Genomic DNA, 19,164 nt, shown 5'->3' on the forward strand with positions numbered 1-19,164 from the left:
GCTTCATTGCTATAGCAATGTCATTGGCAACTTCTTTTAGGTCACTAATAATTTAACTAGCATAGTGACTGGTACACAGGTGCACAACAACCAACTCCCGTTGTAATGCTTCTTCCTTAAGGAGACCTCAAGTTGAAAACTAATAAAAAAATATAGGAGTAAAAGGAGGAGGAAGAGGAGGAGGAGAAGAAGGGAAAGAGAGGAAGGGAGTAATTTTTATATATTTAGGGAATACAAGTACAGATTGCTTACATGCATATATTGTGTAGTGGTGAAATCTGGGCTTTTAGTGTACCCATCACCTGAATACTGTACATTGTACCTAACCGGTAATTTTTCAATCCTCACCTCCCTCCCACCCTCCCACCTTTTGGAAGTAGCAAGGGAGGTAGAAAGCCAGACAGTGGATCTGTATTTACTAACAGAAAAGGATGCCTATGATACTTTTTAGAGAAAAAAATAAAAAGTGACAGAATAATAAAGTAAAATATGATATTGCTCTTGTAAAAGAATACAAACACACATGGCCATGCACACAAACATATAATATATGTCTGGAAGAATATACATTAAATTGTTAACAATATTTTCCCTAGAAAATGGATTGGGACTATAGGAAAAGAATAAACTTTCCCTTTTTATTAAATGCTTTGTACATTTCCTTTTATAAATTTTATTTTTATATATTTAGGGAGTACATGTGCAGATTTCTTATATGCATATATTGTGTAGTGGTGAAATCTGAGCTTTTAGTACACCCATCACCTGAATAGTGTACACTGTACCCAATGGGTAATTTTTCAATCTTCACCTTCCTCCCATCCTCCCACCTTTTGGAGTCTCCAATCTATTATTCCACTCTATATGCCCATATTGTACATTTCTTAATGCTTCAATTTTTGATGTCTATAATAAGAATGTATTAATTTTATACTTTATTTAATTAAAAAGAGGAACTTCAAATTAAAAGGAAGCAATTTATAACTGCTGACACAAACTTGTCCAGAAAAGGATCTAAAAAAAGATTATAAAAAGGAAGCAATTTATAACTGCTGACACAAACTTGTCCAGAAAAGGATAAAAAAAAAAAAAGATGACTACAATAGCAACTCCCTTCACCCACCAAAAGCACCCCTCTGTCTGCCATCACTGTAAATGCCTATAGGCATCTGAATCCATAGTCAAAGTTTGTGTAAGTCATGATGGAAGCCAGGGAGATCAGAATAGGACTTTGAATTTTACAGGCTCACTTGGCAACTACAATGCTAGTGACCCCATGGGCTGCAGAACTTATTTTTTTAGAACTGCTTTATTGAGGCAAAATTGATACATAATAAACTATACATTTCATAACATAAACTACACATGAATCAAAACTATATATTTTGATAAATTTTGACACATGTATACATACCTATGAAACTATCAGTACAATCAAGGTAGCCAAAATATCCATTGTCCCTCCACATTTCCTGATGACCCTTTGTAATCCTTTCTCTACCCTCAGTAATCACTGTTCTAGCTGGAAAATGTTTTGTCTTGAGACAGGGCCTTAAGTCACCCAGGCTAGAGTGTAGTGGTACAATCAAGGCTCACTGCAGCTTCAACTTCCTGGGCTTAAGCTATCCTCCCACCTCAGCCTCCTGGGTAGCTGGGACTACAGGAATGTGCCAATATGCCCAGCTAATTTTTTATTTTGGTAGCGACGGGTCTCCCTATGTTGCTGAGGCTGGTCTCAAACTCCTGGGTTCAAGCAATCCTCTCATTTCTCTTACCTCAAGCTCCCAAAGTGCTGGGATTACAGGTGTGTGCCACCACTCCTGGCTTAGCCGCAGAGTATTTAACTCATAAATGATAATTTATAACACAACAAAAGCAGATTTTTTGGAAAAAACCAGGCCAGGCCTGGTGGCTCACACCTGTAATCCCAGCACTTTGGGAGGCTGAGGCAGACAGATCACCTGAGGTCAGGAGTTCAAGACCAGCCTAGCCAACATGGTGAAACCCCATCTCTACTAAAAATACAAAAATAAGCCAGGCATGATGGCGGGCGCCTGTAATCCCAGCTACTCCAGAGGCTGAGGCAGGAGAATCACTTGAACTCAGGAGGCAGAGGAGGTTGCAGTGAGCCAAGATCGTGTCACTGCACTCTGGCCTGGGCGACAGAGTGAGACTCCGTCTCAAAAAAAAAATAAGTTTGTGGTTTTCTCCCCCACACAATCTTTGTTTTTAACCCTGTTTAAGCCAATTAAACATTCAAAAATATAATCTATGCATAGTTATTATACTATATAGTTACTATATGCATATTTATATATTCATCAAAATATGCATACCAAAATGGGTATAGTATAATATCTATAGTATAACCAAAATGGGTGGCATCACTAAGATCAAGTTATTAGGCTATGACTTAAAACTTATTATTATTATTATTTTTTTTTTTGAGATGGAGTCTCCCTCTGTCACCCAGGCTAGAGTGCAGTGGCCCAATCTTGGCTCACTGCAACCTCTACCTCCCAGGTTCAAGAAATTCTCCTATCTCAGCCTCCTGAGCAGCTGGGATTACAGGTGCCTGCCATCATGCCCAGCTAATTTTTGCCTTTTTAGTGGAGACTACCATTGACCAGGCTGGTCTCGAACTCCTGACCTCAGGTAATCCGCCTGCCTTGGCCTCTTAAAGTGCTGGGATTACAGGCGTGAGCCACTGCGCCCAGCCAAAACTGATTCTTTAGAACAACCTAATTTGTCTCTAATTTCCCTTTTAATAAGCCTGTGCTTCAATTGACAGTAATGGTCAATTGAATTGACAGAATTCATTAATATTCCCATCATTTTCACCACTCACTATTATATGCATAGATTAATTTATTAAACAAAGTTTTAGGAGCCTAGATAAACTAAGCCTTGATGGCATGAAATGCCATAGTCATGACCTTTACAAATTATCAAAAAGTCAAATTTTAATAAATATTTTTACTATTCCCATATTCTATTGTGTTCCACCATGACCTCCCCAAACCTCCTCACCCACATATACACATTTTTCTTTTAGCCTTATGATTAAAAGCAAGACTACTGAGATGGCTTATTCTTTAATATCTCTGCATAGGCAAATGGGAGCTCCTCTAACCTTAAAAATTATAGTTATTTAATAATGTTTACACAGTGTGCATTCTAGCAGTAGCTTGTGTACATAGCTTTACTAAAACATTTCACTCAACATGTTCCCAGTGCCAAAACATTTATAGAAGATTCTCAAAGAACATGGTCACCTCATCTTCCTTGCCTCTATCTCTCACAGCAAAGCTGATTGAATAACAGTAGGATAAGGGAATAGAGAAAAGGAAACAGACTGGAGATGTTCTCACAAGCCTAAAATGTTTGTTTTAACTAGCTGTGAAACCTCAATAAATTCTGCACAGTCTGCATCCTAAGACACTCCAATATCCTCCCATTTCAGGAAATACTTGAGAGATTCACCTAATACATCTCAGGATTTTTAGATCAGAAATATAACTTGAAACTTTAAAAGCACTTGAGTCATCAGCAAAGTATCCACCTATTCATTCTCTCGTTTGTTCTCTCATAAATATTTGCTGTCACAGTGTGAGAAAGGCCATTTGAATGAGGTACTTTTAAAAAAACAGTTGAAAAAATAGGACCACCTATGCAATCAATATCCTCTTTCAAAGTAGCTTTTTGCTGCCTTTCCTTTTTCCCCAGGCTTTTGAACCTTAGTCATTTTGAAAACATTCAAGATGTATACAATTATACAATATATTAGGGAAGTAGTAGGGAAGCCAGAATTTATTTGGGTCAAATTAATCTAGCCAATTTTCAATTATCTGGCTACTACAGAATCCCAGTAAGTCTTGACCAAATAAAAATATTCCATGGTTCTTCAGTCAAGAGGCCATGCATGGATGTTCAAGTATTCTGACACGTCATTAGCCCAAACAACATTTTTAAAACTGAGGCTGACCATATGCTCTAATCTTGAGTAACTTAAAAATCATATCATTAAAATGAGTAGCACTCAGTTTTGCAATAATAAGAATATAGCCAATATACGACCTGACAAATGACCAAATTCCCAAATTAAAATGGTCTGGGCTTATGGGGGCACTGGAGGCTTTCTGGACAGAATGGAAGGGACTTTCGGAGATCCATAGCCATTCGGCAATGATAAATTTGCAAATATTAGAGTGCTACTGAAAGAGAATCTTTTCTCCCACCATTCAAAGAAAATCGGCTCTAAGGTAGAGTTTAGTATGTGGGATTTTGATCCTGAAATGAAGAAAGCTAGATTCATATTAACTTATCTCTGAGCAACCTAATTTCCTGTTTTCTTTTCCTCATGTTAAAAGATCATCCTAAAGTTTCCTTTATGTGAGGTTTGTGAAAGCAAAGTGTTCTGAGTGTTTCTGAGGCTGATAGAAAATAAATTAGTCCAAAGAAAAGTCTTGTGTTGGCCTTTCTGTGCAAATGTATTCTCATAACTAACTCTAAGCTAGTGTGTATAGGAGTCATTCCAAGATAACAAGGGAAGAGCTTTTTTTAAAAATCTGCACAGAGCAGTCAGTAGACCTATCTGACCAGTATTTTGGTCTTTTGCCCCTTTTTCACCAGGAACATTTTTGTTGAAGAACACTTCTCTCCAGACACCTCCACCAGGAATACTGCTTTATATCTTGGATTAATAAACAATTCTATTGAAGAAGACTCACTGCTTTCTCTTCTCATGAAAAAAAAAAAAGCTATCAGGGAATTAAAGGAATGTGGCTGAGTATCTTCCATACTTTTGCCTCAATCACTGAATAATCAGAGTATTATTTGTGGGAAATGCATATCATGAAGTTGCCAGTGTTTTGCTTCTCAGTTATATTTCCACAATCTGAAAATTACCAGCAAAATTCCTGCCCACCAGTCGCCACCTACAGGTCAAAAGCAACCTTCACACAGGCCCCTGCTCTGCACTACTAAAGTTTTTGAGAGCAACAGTATTTCCCAACCTTTTTAAAATCCCAAGGTAAACCTATTTCAATACAAGTTCTACAGAATAGGATATTACCCAATATCTCGTGCTGAAAATGTGATCAAGGGAAGAAAGATTGGAGAAGCCACAATTCACTTCTTCACAGTTGACCAAAACGAAGTTATGGCATCCTAACCAGGGAACACTGCCAGAGAGAAACAGGTACAAAGTCAAAAGTGGATGAAATCATTTTAAAAAATAAGACAACTGTGTATTAACAATATTCAGCATGAACGGCGTGTAAGATTTACACCATTGTACTTATATGCCATCATGATCTGATTTTTGCACCTGTTTTATTAACAATTCCAGATATTGATATGGTCAACACAATTAATCATTTTTAATGTCTATAAAGAGTTTCTCTAGAAATTCTGTACAATTACAATGTGCCAGTATAAATTAAAGATTGTTAAAAAGAAATTCTATATAGAAAAAAATTCTATAGAAACTCTATGGAGACTTACTATATATTTAGTTGGATATTCTCCCTCCATGGGGATTTGTGTCTTCAGTTATTTTTGAAAGAGCATAACTCTTTCCAAAAGAGTACTACCACTACTCTATACTACTATTATGAGAATGAGTGCTACCATGGAAATCTTTGTATAATTTTTTTTTAAAACAGAGTCTCACTCTGTAGCACAGGCTGGAGTGTAGGAGTGCAATCTCGGCTCACTGCAGCCTCTGCCTCCCGGGTTCAAGTGATTCTCCTGCCTCAGTCTCACGAGTAGCTGGAATTACAGACCTATGCCTACATGCTTGGGTAATTTTTTTTTTTTTTTTTTTTTTTTTTTTTTTTTGTGGAGACGGGGTTTCACCATGTTGGCCAGGCTTGTCTAGAACTCCTGACCTCAAGTGATCCACCCACCTTGGCCTCCCAACATGCTGGGATTACAAGTGTGAACCACCATTCCAGATCTTATGTAAATATTTTTTAAAGTCAATTTAAGGCCAGCCGTGGTGGCTCACACCTGTAATCCCAGCACTTTGGGAGGCAGAGGCGGGTGGATCACAAGGAGGTCAGGAGTTCGAGACCAGACTGGCCAGGTTGGGGAAATCCTGTCTACACACACACACACACACACACACACACACACACACACAATACAAAAATTAGCCAGGCATGGTGGTGCACACCTGTAATCCCAGCTACTCACGAGGCTGAGGTAGGAAACTGTTTGAACCCAGGAGGTGGAGGTTGCAGTGAGCCGAAGTGGTGCCACTGCACTCCAGCCTGGACAACAGAGCGAGACTCTGTCTCAAAAAAATTTTTTTTTAAATAGAAAAAATAAAAGCCAATGTATTAGTCCATCAGCAGCATTAACATACTTGATTCCCTTGCAGTCCTGATCACATTGGATCATTATCATTTTTATTTCTGCTACCTCTATTAGTATTAAATAACAACTTAAAGCAATTTTACTTTGCATTTAGTTTTATGTAGGCTGAAGTTCCAGCCAATCTTTATATTGATATTGAACTGCCTATTCAATGTCTCCAGTTGAATGTATCATTGGCATCTCAATTGAACAAGTGCATCAGAGCCCTTAATTTGCATCTCCTAAACTTGTCCTCCACCTCACACTTGCTCCCTTGACCCCAGTGATTCCCAGCTCCCTAAATAGAGCCACCCTGCACCTAGGTGCTTAGGCTCAAAACCTAGGAGTTAATCCTTCCAAAAGTCTTTTTGATTCTACCTTTACCACAAATCTCCATCTTCACTGCTACCCCCCAGGTCCAGGCCACTGTCATCTCTCACCTGGACTGCTGCAACAGTCTCCTAACTGGTCCCTTTTCTTCCATCCTTTCCCTTACAGAGTCTACACAACACCCAATGCCATATTTTTAAAAACCTAAATCAGATCACATCACTCCTCTGTTCGAAACCCTCCAGCAGCATCCCATCATGCTTCGAATGAAATCCAAACTACTTACCTTCAAAACATGTCCCCTGCCCACCTCTTTCAACTCAATTTTGTACCCTTCTCCCCTATTGCCCTTGTTCTCTCCATCCCAGCACCCCTGGCCTTTTTACTATCCCTCAAATGCATCAGGTTCACTCCTGAGGCCTTTGCTCTTGTGGTTCTCTCTGCCTGAAGGGCTCTCCCCCAAGATTTTCTCATGGCTGGCTCCTTCTCTTTGCTCTGACTTGAATGTCACCTCCTCAGAGAAGCGTGCCCTGAACACTCTCTGAAGTAGCACAGTTTCCACCCCTGTAACTTGGTAGCCTATCACCCCATTTTATTTTCACTGTAACACAGAAACTATCCTATCATCTTGTGTCATTGTTAACCTTTTTAAAAAAAATCTGCATCTTTCTGGTTCACCATTATACCTTCAGAGCCTAGAACAGTGCCTAATACATAGCAGGAACTTAATAATGCTAAATCTTACGTAAAACAGAGACTTTGCTCAATAACTACATTTAAAAGATGTTACTTCCATACTTAAAATACTAATAACAGGACCTAAAGACCCATAGTGAAATGATAATGCAGACTTGCTTTTCTTTCGGACGCCTAGACCTATTAACATTAATCAGTGAACATTGAGATTAATTTAGGTGTACTTACCAAGCACCTTTAAGACACTTTGGAGGCTACAGTGAAGATTCACCCTCAAACAACTGAGTCTAGAAAGAGAAGAAAGAGAAAGAAATTGAGACAATTAACTGGAATCTAAGGAAAAAAATGGTGAATGTCAGGAGAGACTTTTGGTATTCTGGGCTACAGACAAGCAATAATGGTTTTAACATTCCTTCTCATGAAATGAGTGCTAAAATTCCTGAGAATAGGCTCCAGTCATGTTTAAGTGTATCAGTGTTGCTCCCTTCAAGGGTGTTGGGACATGCATAAAAATGGTTGTAGCTGTCACAATCACTAGCATAGGGAGGATACCACTGCCATTTGGTAAGCAGCGGCCAGCCATGCTAACTGCCCTGCAGTTCTTAAACAGACCTGCACGACAAAGAACTCCCTGCCTCAAATGCCAACACAGAGTGGCTTATATCTGCCCATCTAAAACATATGGAGTGCTTTCCAAGACTCCAGATTTTTTTGATTTTTTTTTTTTTTTTTTGAGACAGAGTCTCGCTCTGTTGCCCAGGCTGGAGTACAGTGGTACGATCTCGGCTCACTGCAACCTCCGCCTCCCAGGTTCAAGTGATTCTCCTGCCTCAGCCTCGTGAGTGGCTGGGATTACAGGTGTGCATCACCACGCCCAGCTAATTTTTTGTATTTTTAGTAGAGATGGCGTTTCACCATGTTGGTCAGGCTGGTCTTGAACTCCTGACCTCGTGATCTGCCCACCTCAGCCTCCAAAAGTGCTGGGATTACAGGCGTGAGCCACTGCGCCCAGCTCAGATTAATATTTTTAACATGCTATCTTTTAGGTAGTCACTTCTGAGTTGTTTTCATTTTCCCCGACTTTTTAAAATCATTTTGACCCAGATCCTATACAAATCAACTATTCAGCAAATAGAATACCTGACTGCAAGTAAAGGATGAAGAACAGCGAGGCCCACCAGAATGTCTCTTTGGGGCCCTAGCAGAGCAGACTTTCAGCCCCAGGCCCAAGGAAAGCTACCATCTATGGATCATGTTCCACAATGAGCTCCGCAGCATTCCTATGTGTTAAGATTATTCCCCCTTCGCAGAGACAGTTCCACTGCATGTCTGACAATTTCCTAATTACACAATAAGACAAGAAGCTAATCCTGAATGTGAAACTTTACAGGTGGGGGCTTGTTTCCCTTGAGCAGGGGCCTAGGGCCTACAGGATCAGGTAGGTCCTGGGCACGGGGGCCAGGGACTGGGTAGGACCGTGGGAAAACAGAGCACCCCGCCCCCTGCTAAAGAAGTCAGTTCTGCACAGCTTTGCCCTCTGCAGGTGAAATGCAGACCAGGCCCTCCAGCATTTCAAGATAAGCTGGAAATCCTGATTTTTATTGAGCTCTTTTGCTTTTTCAATATCGACCACTAATTCAATTGCTTTTTCAAATCCTATGCAGGCTGCAGCACACCCACCTAGGGCTGAGTTTGACCCAGGGCCCCTAGCACGCTCCTTCTGCATCATGAACCCAGGAGTCTATTTGGTTGCATGTGTCTGCTACTCACTAGGGGTTCAGGAAATTCAAAAACAACAGCTAAATGTGCTATTATTGGGGAAGGTTCTCAAGAAAGGATGAGAGAGGCACATGCTGGTCACACCAGGTGACTCATACTGCCTTTATCATGCTCTTCCTTGCTCAAAAATTCTCAACATACCCCATTTCTTACTGCTTCAGATCAGTTTCCCTTCAAGGCTCTCCAAAACATGACCCTACCCTACTTTGCCAGCCCTATTTTCATCACACCCCTGTGTCCATCCCCCATTCCAGTTGGGCCAGTCTTCCTTGAGTTCCTTTAAAGATGTTGATGCCCTAATCCAAATATTTCCTCTCCTCATCTAAAGCCTACTCACCCTTCAAAACCTTGCTCCATTTCACCTCTTTTATGCAACATTCTCTGAGACAGTAAAAACCAAAATTCTTTTGAGTTCAAGGTCTGGTGTCAAGCAGATCTGGGTTCAAATCCTGCCTCTGCCACGGACTAGCTTGGCAAGATCCTTGGGCATGCTACCTAACCGCTTTGAGCTTCAGAAGATGAAAATAGTGCCTATCTTACAGGTGGGATTAAATAAAATGATGTGCCTAGGCGCAGTGGCTCACCCCTGTAATCCCAGCAGTTTAGAAGGCTGAGGCAGGTGGATCATTTGAGGTCAGGAATTCGAGACCACCCTAGCCAACATGGTGAAACTCCGTCTCTACCAAAAATACAAAAAGTAGCTGGCTCTTGTGACGTGTACCTGTAATCCCAGCTACTCAGGAGGCTGAGGCAGGAGGATCACTTGAACCTGGGAGACGGAAGCTGCAGTGAGCCAAGATCGTGCCACTGCACTCCAGCCTGGGCAACAAGAGCAAAACTCCGTCTCTAAAATAAAATAAATGGGCACAGGGGCTCACGCCTGTAATCGCAACACTTTGGGAGGCTGAGGCGGGAGGATCACTTGAGGTTAGGAGTTGGAGACCACCCTGGTCAACATGGTGAAACTCTGCCTCTACCAAAAATACAAAAATTATCCAGGTATAGTGGCGTGCACCTGCAATCCCAGCTACTCAGAAGGCTGAGGCAGGAGAATCACTTGAACCTGGGAGACAGAGGCTGCAGTGGGCTGAGACTGTGACACTGCACTCCAGCCTGGGCAACAAGAGTAAAACTCCATCTCAAAGAAAATAAATAAATAAAAATAAATAATAAAATAAAATAAAATGATGAAAGTAAAGTACTTAACTTCCAGTAAGTGTTCAGTAAATGCTCATTATTATGACTACTCAATTTTCACTGACCTTCCTCCTCTTCTGGAAGTGTTCCAGCCCTTAGGCTGTCTCTTCGGAACAAAGGGCTGCTGGATTCCAGGATGTCCACATTTGCTCTGACTGTGCCCCAGGCATTAGCCCGCCTCAGCCCACAGCTTGGTTTTATAGCTTCTTAAAGTACTAGGAGCATGTTGGATATAACATAGAACCCACGGACCCAAGTGTACACTGAATCAGAGAGTTGGACAACTACCAGTGCCCTGGCTCAGAAATAACTCAGCAAAAGTCTGTCTCTAGCAAAGGCAGGAATGCATGCTGGGAAGATAAACCTGTAGCCAGTCTCAGTGGCAGAGAGCTGCTTCACTGTTTAAAATATAAGTCTCTCTCACACACACACGCATCACCACCACCACCACCATTATCACCTCCATGTTCTCTAACCTCTATACCTCACCTTTCTTACTGAGGGTGGAGATGACACATAAAGCCAGCAAAGGCCACTCTCTTCATGTGAACGCATGATGGGAACTTGGACAAACAGCCCGCACTGCAGGTATAATCTTTGACTGGGACTAAATGGAAAGCCACTACAGAAGCCAACATGGACTCTGCAGGCCATGTCCCCCTCCCACCTAGTGTTACTCCACCTCAAATCAGCCCTATCCATCCTAATGCGTGTGGCAGTGGGGATCCTCTGGGCGCCTTTGCCAGCAGGCGTATTCCACTAGTCACTTTCCTCCGTATTCCACAAGGTTGAAGCAAAAAATGCCTTCATGGAAGTTACCCCATGCTTCAGGTTACTACATGCTTTGAAGGCCTCCCCTGGCCTCTCTCCCCTCCCCCCAAAAAAAACGAGCACAGAAAAATGTGAGTGCTGGAATGTCACATGCTTCAGAAGGCAAACAAACAACCAGAATTTGAGAGAGTTACGGGGCAACTCGGGTCTCTTGTGAAGCCCCTCCCCAACATATTTTTCCAAAGAACGATTTTCTCAGCATGAAGAGTGAGGCATACCAATTGCACTCCACAAGTTTACACTGTCAAAAGCCTGAGATTCCAAAGTTAGATCAGAGGTAGGCAGGAAAACGGGGCAAAATGGGTATGACGTTTGAGATCACGTTCTCAGTCTAGAAAAGACACCAAGAACAGGCCCAAGGGGTAACCAGTTTCCCATGCTGACACCCAGCGTTCCAATACACGTTGATTACCCCTCAGCAGCAATAAAAGTTCTCCCTCCTGTAATGGTCGACTTTAAATAAAAACACGAAAAGCAAGAGACCAAAAGGCGGCACGGGTCCCAAGGACCACGACTAAGATGTCCTCGAGTGCGGGTATGGCAGGCATGTCCGACAGCATGGGCCTCCCCAACTGTATTCTTTCCTCACGTCTCTGCCCACCAACCCAACAGGACGTCGCATCCCGACAGCCTTGTGGATGAGCAGATCACAGTCAGATTCAAACCGTCTTCATCCACCCGCGCTGGAAACCTCAAGCTGAGACTCAGTCTCTTGAGAAGTTCCTAAAGCCAAGGACGAGGGTCATCAAGGGGGCGGCGGCGGCAGAGCCCTGCTAATGACGGGCCCTTGGCAGGTGAGGGCACCTTCAGTTAACATTGGCGGGATGTCACTGCCAACGTGCCCCTGAGGAATGCCTCGACCTTGGCGGGAACAGCGGCCTGGTGTGCCCCCTGAGGAAGCGCAGCGGGGTCTGAGGTGAGAGCAGGGTGGGCCTGGCAGAGCGTAGGCGTTACTCTGGAAAACGCGACTCTGCGGGGACAAGCGGGCCAACTCAGGGCTCTGGGGCAGCCCCTCCCCAGTCCCCACCGAGGGCTCAGGGTGTCTCTGTCCGAGAGGCACCCACTGCTCGGGCAGGCCCGGGCGGCCAGCTGGCCGCGACCTAGCGGAACGTGGCTACCTTCTCTGAGGACCGAGTGGAGGGCATTTACCGGGGACCGTTTCCTCAGGAACCGTTACGTCTCTACTCTGGGATCCACTGAGATAACCGGACCGCTGCCGCCGCCGCTGCCGCCGACCCCGACGCCGCCGTCTTCGCCTCCCTCCAGCCGCCTCAGTCGTAACCGTCAACAGTCCACGTCGCCCCGTGCGACTGTCGCTCGCGAGGCCAGCTGTAGAATGGCTCGCGTCGAACTCCCTGCGCGCAGAAGCGTCCTCGCCGTATCTAAGCGAACCACGTAGGCGCACGACCCCGTGCCAACGCCCCGCGAGGCCCTCGACCCCCTGGGGCGAGCTCGCCTCAGCGGCGTACCGGCTCGTGACTACGGCTTCTCCTGCCCGCGCGCGGGCTGCGCTCTATGGGCTCCGCCGCGCTCGCAGCCCGCCCTCACCTTGCAGGCTGGACCAATGATGGACTCGTCCCACCCCGTGATTTCCCCAGGGCCAACCACCTTCTGGGGAAGCCCTTCAAGTAACCCCACCCCCTCATGCTGCAAAGGCCAAGCCAGAGTTTATCCCAATGCGCCTCTGCTCCCGAAGATTTCGAGGCTTTGCGCGGGCTGCCCACCCCCAGGCCCCACGAAGTTAGTGCTTTAGGGGCTGAAACTCAGCTGGCTTACCAACCCCCACCCGACCTATTTCCTTCGAATAAACAAGTATATAACTAACGAGGGAGGTGATATTGTTCACCTCATCCATTAAGTGGGATTCCTGAGAAGTGGCCACCCGTTTGGCCAAATTTACACATCACAGAGTGAGCAAGAACCACAAAGGCCATCGACTGACTATCCCCTCCCTGTTTTTTCCATTTCTGGGGCCTGCTCTCGGAGGCTCCACGGACTCACTGGCTCCACGGACCACCCCATTCGGGTCTCCGACCTCCTGGCTTGAGGGTGAGTGAAAACGGTCCTCTGGTCACTTCTGCCCCTTTGAGAACATGCAAAGCCAGCCTTGTCTCTCCTGCCCATGGTGGTCCAACAATTTGAACACAATTCCAGACACGTTCCTCCAGGCTCTTTTGCTCTAAAGACCTGGATTCAAGGCTCTTTTCTGAATTTAATTCCTTTATATCTCTTGAAAGTGAAAGGCAGGAACTGAGTCTGTCCTTTACACCTCACCCCACCCCACCCTACTCCTGAGTATAGACCCTTCTGCACAGAGGAGACCAGGATGGACACGTCTCTTGTATAGACGTTTGGCTTCTCTGGTGGAGCTCCTTCAGGTAGCATTCACTTTCTTGACTTCCATAAAACAAGGCCCATTCTATAGAATATAGTTTTAATATATAATTAAAACTACAAAATATAGCTTAATGTGGTTATAATATTTTGAGTTATTCTTTAAAATAAAATCAAATATAACAATATTTTGTATCATTTAATCTCTTATATTCCATCCAATATAAAACAAATCTCTATACATTGAGACAGTATACATAATCATTTCAGTTAAATTGACCTGAAAAATTAATAGCTATTCCTTATTGTGTTAGGCACCATGAAAATGGTTTTACATATACAAACTGTATAAAGGTATTTAGTACTAACTAAAAAAAACTATGACAGAAATTCCATTTTGGTCCCCATTTTTTAAATGAGGGAACTGAGGCATAGAAAGTTTAAGCTACATGCCTAACATGAGCAACTAAGAAACAAGAGCTGAGATTCGAACCTGAGCAATTTAGTTTCTAGATGCTATGCAGCTAATCATTACGTTAATTTGTATTTTAGGCTATCCAGTGCTCCAAATGGGATATATTAAAGTAATAACAAAGGAAAAAATGCTTCACTTATCATCTAAAGCTTGTTGTTGTTGTTGAATCTTAATAATTTTGTGCCTTAATTACTTTAGTGAAATATTTTCTTGTCTAATGCTATTGGTAAAAAGTAAAACGGAATTCAGCTTATCAATAAGTTACATTTCTGTTAGTATATTTCCAGAGCTTTTGTTTCAAACAATATACATGAAGATGTATATCATTTATTTCATTTTTGGGCATAAGCAACAACAATGAAAAATAAAAACAAAAATAGAAATAACACCAACAAAACTGACTTGAAAACCTATTACTACCAATGTCTGGGGAAAAAAAATCATGGTTCAAAATCTATTTATTCCCACTTATTAGGTTTGTAACACAGCTTGGGCAAGTGACTTCATTTTCTGGGCCACTATTTTCTCATTTGCGAAATGAGAATAATCCTTTGCAATGTTATTTTGAGCGTTGGTATTTGGAACACCTAACCCAGAGACTGGCACATTGTGAGCATTTAATAAATGTCAGTGACATTATTCTTCAATTTCATCTTTTAATCAACAGCCTTTCCTAAAGTGAGACAAAACCCTTGAATTTACCAGTTACACAAAGAGATTATCAGAAAAATTAGTCTATATTTTTAAGATTTACACAAAATATTTAGCAACAACTACACTGTTATGCTATCATTTGATATGTATTTTCAAAATACAATGTCACTCTAAGTGATGTAATCAGCAAACAGAACAGAGAGAAATCTAAAAAGAATTCTAATCCTAGTTGTTACTCTTATAATAATTCTTTATTACTTAAATTATATTTAGAAAAGCCTTACCAAAACCAAAATTCGATAAACATCTACATTTTCATGTAAGTTAAATACATCATAAGTGTAAGACACCATTAAAATTTAGAAAAATAAAACTTAAAGAACACTAAGCAATATGGCTTAAAATTTCCTCTAATATTGCAAAATAAAGATAAAAAGGGCTTAAGCAATTTCTTTTATTTGATGTGGCTTTTTCTTGGAGAATATAAATTTGATAGCACATACCCAATTATATTATTATGGCCCATATTCATACACAGGACAGAAAATTATCATTTGTTTTCTAACCAAGTGACAACAGAATCAAAATATTAGAAAGAAAACAAATTTTTAACTTTTGCTGTCATAAATCCTTTATAACTCCCAAATCAGTGATGTCTGTTTACTATCGAGTTTTAAGGTGGTAAAAAAAAAAAAATCCAAGCAAATTATTGAAGTGTTCAATAATTTGAAATACTGCCATCCTATTCTAGACTTTTGGAAATCAACACTAGAAATGAATCAGGTAGCAAGGGATTCATATACTGTAAGCTTCCTTCTAAATCTGAACAAAATATGTGTTATACAGCACTAGAAAACTGTAACATAGTATTGATTTACTATGTTACTGATAGCACTGAAAAAACAACTTACCTAAGAAACAACAAAAAGTGCAGTCTCCAGATGTCCTCTGTTTTCTTTCTTTGTTCATTTTTGAGACACAGTATAGCTCAGTTACCCAGGCTCGAGTGCAGTGGTGCAATCTCCGCTCACTACAACCTCTGCCTCCCAGGTTCAAGCAATTGTACTGTCTCAGCCTCCTGAGTAGCTGGGATTACAGACCACCACTCTCGGCTATTTTTTTTTTTTTATTTCCTTTTTTTTTTTGTATTTTTAGTAGAGACAGGGTTTCACTATGTTGGCCAGGCTGGTCTCATACTCAAGTGATTTGCCTGCCTCGGCTTCCCAAAGTTCTGGGGCGTGAGCTACTGTGCCTGGCCTGTTGTGCTTTGGAGAAATCATTAGCCCTGGGTACAACCTTAAGGCACAGAATTGTATTGAAAGCCGTGAAGCCCATTCAGTTCATTTGACCTTTTAAAACTATTTGTGGAAATTTCTGCCCAGTGCAGTGGCTCACACCTATAATCCCAGCACTTTGGGGGATTGAAGCGGGCAGATCACTTGAAGTCAGGAGTTTGAGACCAGCCTGGCCAACATGGCAAAACCATGTCTCAACCAAAAAATACAAAATTTATCTGGGAATTGTGATGCACACCTGTGCTCTCAACTACTCGGGTGGTCCCAGCTATTCAGGAGGCTGAGGCAGGAGAATCACTTGAACCCAGGAGACAGAGGTTGCAGTGAGCTGACATCATACCCCTGACTCACTCTGGACAACAGAGTGAGACTCTGTCTCAAAAAAAAAAAAAAAAAAAAAAAAAGGCCAGGCACGGTGACTCACACCTGTAATCCAAGCACTTTGGGAGGCTGAGGCGGGTGGATCACTTGTAGTCAGGAGTTCAAGACCAGCCTGGCCAACATGGTGGAACTCCATGTCTACTAAAAAATACAAAAATCAGCTGGCCGTGGTGGCACATGCCTATAATTCCAGCTTCTCAGGAGGCTGAGGCAGGAGAATCGCTTGAACCCAGGAGGCAGGTGTTGCAGTGAGTCAAGATCTCACAACTGTACAACCTGGGTAACAGAGCGATACTCCATATAAAAAAAAAAAAAAGACGATTTGTGGAAATTTTAGTTTACTTTATTTATGTCAATGTGGAATGTAACTCTGTTATCTTTATTTTTAAAAATTGGTTAAATCAATGAATGTAACAGAAACTAGTAGAAAACATATTATTTTGAAACAAGGCAGCTCATTTATTTGAGCTTTCAATTCTTTTGGATATATACCCAGAAGTGAAATTTCTGGATCATATGACATCTCTGTGTTTTTGTTTTTGTTTTGAGGAACCTCCATACTGTTTTCTATAGCAGCTGCACCATTTTACAGTCCCACCAACAGTAGACAAAACTTCTAATTTCTCCACATCCTTGCCAATGCTTACTTTCTGTTTATTTTTATAGTAGCTATTCTAATCAATGTAAGGTGATTTTTTCCTTATTTTTAGCAGCTACGTAGTGTTTCATAGTATGAAAAATCCCCTATCAAGGAATATTTGTTTGAGCCTGATCTTTAGCTATTTCAAACAATACTGCAATGAACATCCACATATGAGTATCTTTATATACATGTTGAGTACCTTTTGGAAGATAATTGTGAGGACAAAGGATATGTACATTTTTGTAACTTTCTATTGTGAAATAATTTCAGACTTACAGAGAAGTTGCAGGAACACATGTCTTTCCCCAATTGTTAACAGTTTGTCAATTTGTTTTATTATATTCTCTATATATATATGCAGATTTTTTCTGAGTCATTTGGGAGTAAAGTTTAGCTATGATGTCCATTTAACTTTAAATACTTCCATATGTATTTCTTGGAACAAAATATTTCTCTTTCTGTCCTAGATGCATTTATGAAAAAAGAAAAACTTCTCTTACACGAGCACAGTGCAAATAGTAACATCAGGAAGTTAATATTGATAAAGTTCTATTATCTACCCTGCAGCCTTACTCACAATCCAGTTGTGCAGATAATGTTATCTGTAGCAACAAGAAATTTGGGGGAGGGGGTCTGGGATGTAATTCAGGGTCATATATTGCATTCTTCATTTAAATCTAGCCTTTCATCTTGAAAGAGTTCTTCAGACTGTCTTTGACTTTCATGATCATGACATTCTTTTCATTATTTTTTTATTAGTACTACTACTATTATTTTAAAGTGATCACAAACTTATAGAAAAGTTGGAAGTGTAATACAGACTGATCTGGGTTTGTCTGTTTGTTTGTTTCCTGAACCATTTGAAAGTGATTTGCCACCCTGATGCGCCATTTCCCTGAATAATTTAGTGTCTACCTTTTTTTTTTATTTTAACTGACAAGGATACTTTCCTATCTAACCATGAATAAAACAACCATTAAAATCAGGAAACTTACATTATTAGATAACTAACATTGAATCCCCAGGTACCATTTAAGTTTCATCAGTTGTCTCAAAATGGTCTATTACAGGCCAGGCGTGGTGGCTCACGCCAGCACTTTGGGAGGCTGAGGAGGGCGGATCACGAGGTCAGGAGATCGAGACCATTCTGGCCAACCTGGCGAAATCCCACCTCTACTAAAAATACAAAAATTAGCTGAGCGTGGTGGCACGTGCCTGCAGTCCCAGCTACTCGGAAGGCTGAGGCAGGAGAATTGCTTGAACCCAGGAGGTGGAGGTTGCAGTGAGCCAAGATTGTGCCATGGCACTCCAGCCTAGGTGACAGAGCATGACTCAGTCTCAAAAAAAAAAAAAGATCTATTGCAGCAAAAGGATTCAGTTCAGAATCATGCAGTGCTTTTAGTTGTCATGTGTCCCTCATCTCCTTCAGTCTGGAAGAGCTCCTTGGTCTTTTGTTGACTTTTAAGACTTAGGCACTTTTGGAGACTACAGGCTAGTTATTTTGGAGAATATCCCTCACATTGAGTTTATCTGATGTTTCCCAATGATTAAATTTAGGTTACTCATCTTTGTCAGGGCTATCACAGAAGTGATGCTAGGCTCTAATTGCATTCTGTCAAGTGGAGCATAATTTCAGTGTGTCTTATTACTACTAATGATAGTCATTTTAATCTCTTGACTAAGGTGGTATGTGCCAGATTTCTCTACTGTGAAGTTATTCTTTGTAATTAATACATATCTTCTGGGGAAGTACTTGGAAACTGTGTAAATATTCCATTCCTTGTCAAACTTTCAATTTATTCATTAATTTATTTATACCAGTATAGACTTATGGTTTCCTATTTTAGTCAATGGATTGAATCCATTACTATCATTGTTTACTTTGATGCTCAAATTGTCCTAGATTTGGTCACTGGGAGCCCCTTTAAGCTGGTTTCTATGTCCCTTTGACATGTCTCCATCATTCTTCAAGCACCTCCTTACTTTCTGGCACACAATATTCCTGACTCATCTTGTACTTTCTCTTCTGCAGTCCCAAAATCAGCCTAGAGAAGCCCTAATTCCTCTTAGTAGAAATGGTATCTGGAAGCCATATCTGAGCACTAGGTGTATATATTGCTGTTGGTGTGTTGCTGCTCCCTGAGCCTCTCAGAGGCCTCGCTTAAACACTTACATACACACACACACAG

At 41.5% G+C, this 19,164-nt stretch overlaps 1 long non-coding RNA gene across 1 annotated transcript; it reads right to left on the reverse strand.

Annotated features, from left to right (window-relative positions):
* Positions 1-4,560: 4,560 nt before the first annotated feature.
* Positions 4,561-12,603, reverse strand: LOC116536562. The gene is made up of 3 exons (XR_004262710.1): positions 12,343-12,603; positions 7,615-7,673; positions 4,561-5,183 (listed from the first exon to the last, which is right to left on the reverse strand). It is a non-coding gene; the product is annotated as an uncharacterized LOC116536562 (long non-coding RNA).
* Between the last annotated feature and the right edge of the window lie 6,561 nt (positions 12,604-19,164).

The sequence above is a fragment of the Sapajus apella genome, unplaced genomic scaffold (assembly GCF_009761245.1).
Source record: "Sapajus apella isolate SASKATOON/1434 unplaced genomic scaffold, GSC_monkey_1.0 scaffold102, whole genome shotgun sequence".
Classification (NCBI taxonomy): Eukaryota; Metazoa; Chordata; class Mammalia; order Primates; family Cebidae; genus Sapajus; species Sapajus apella.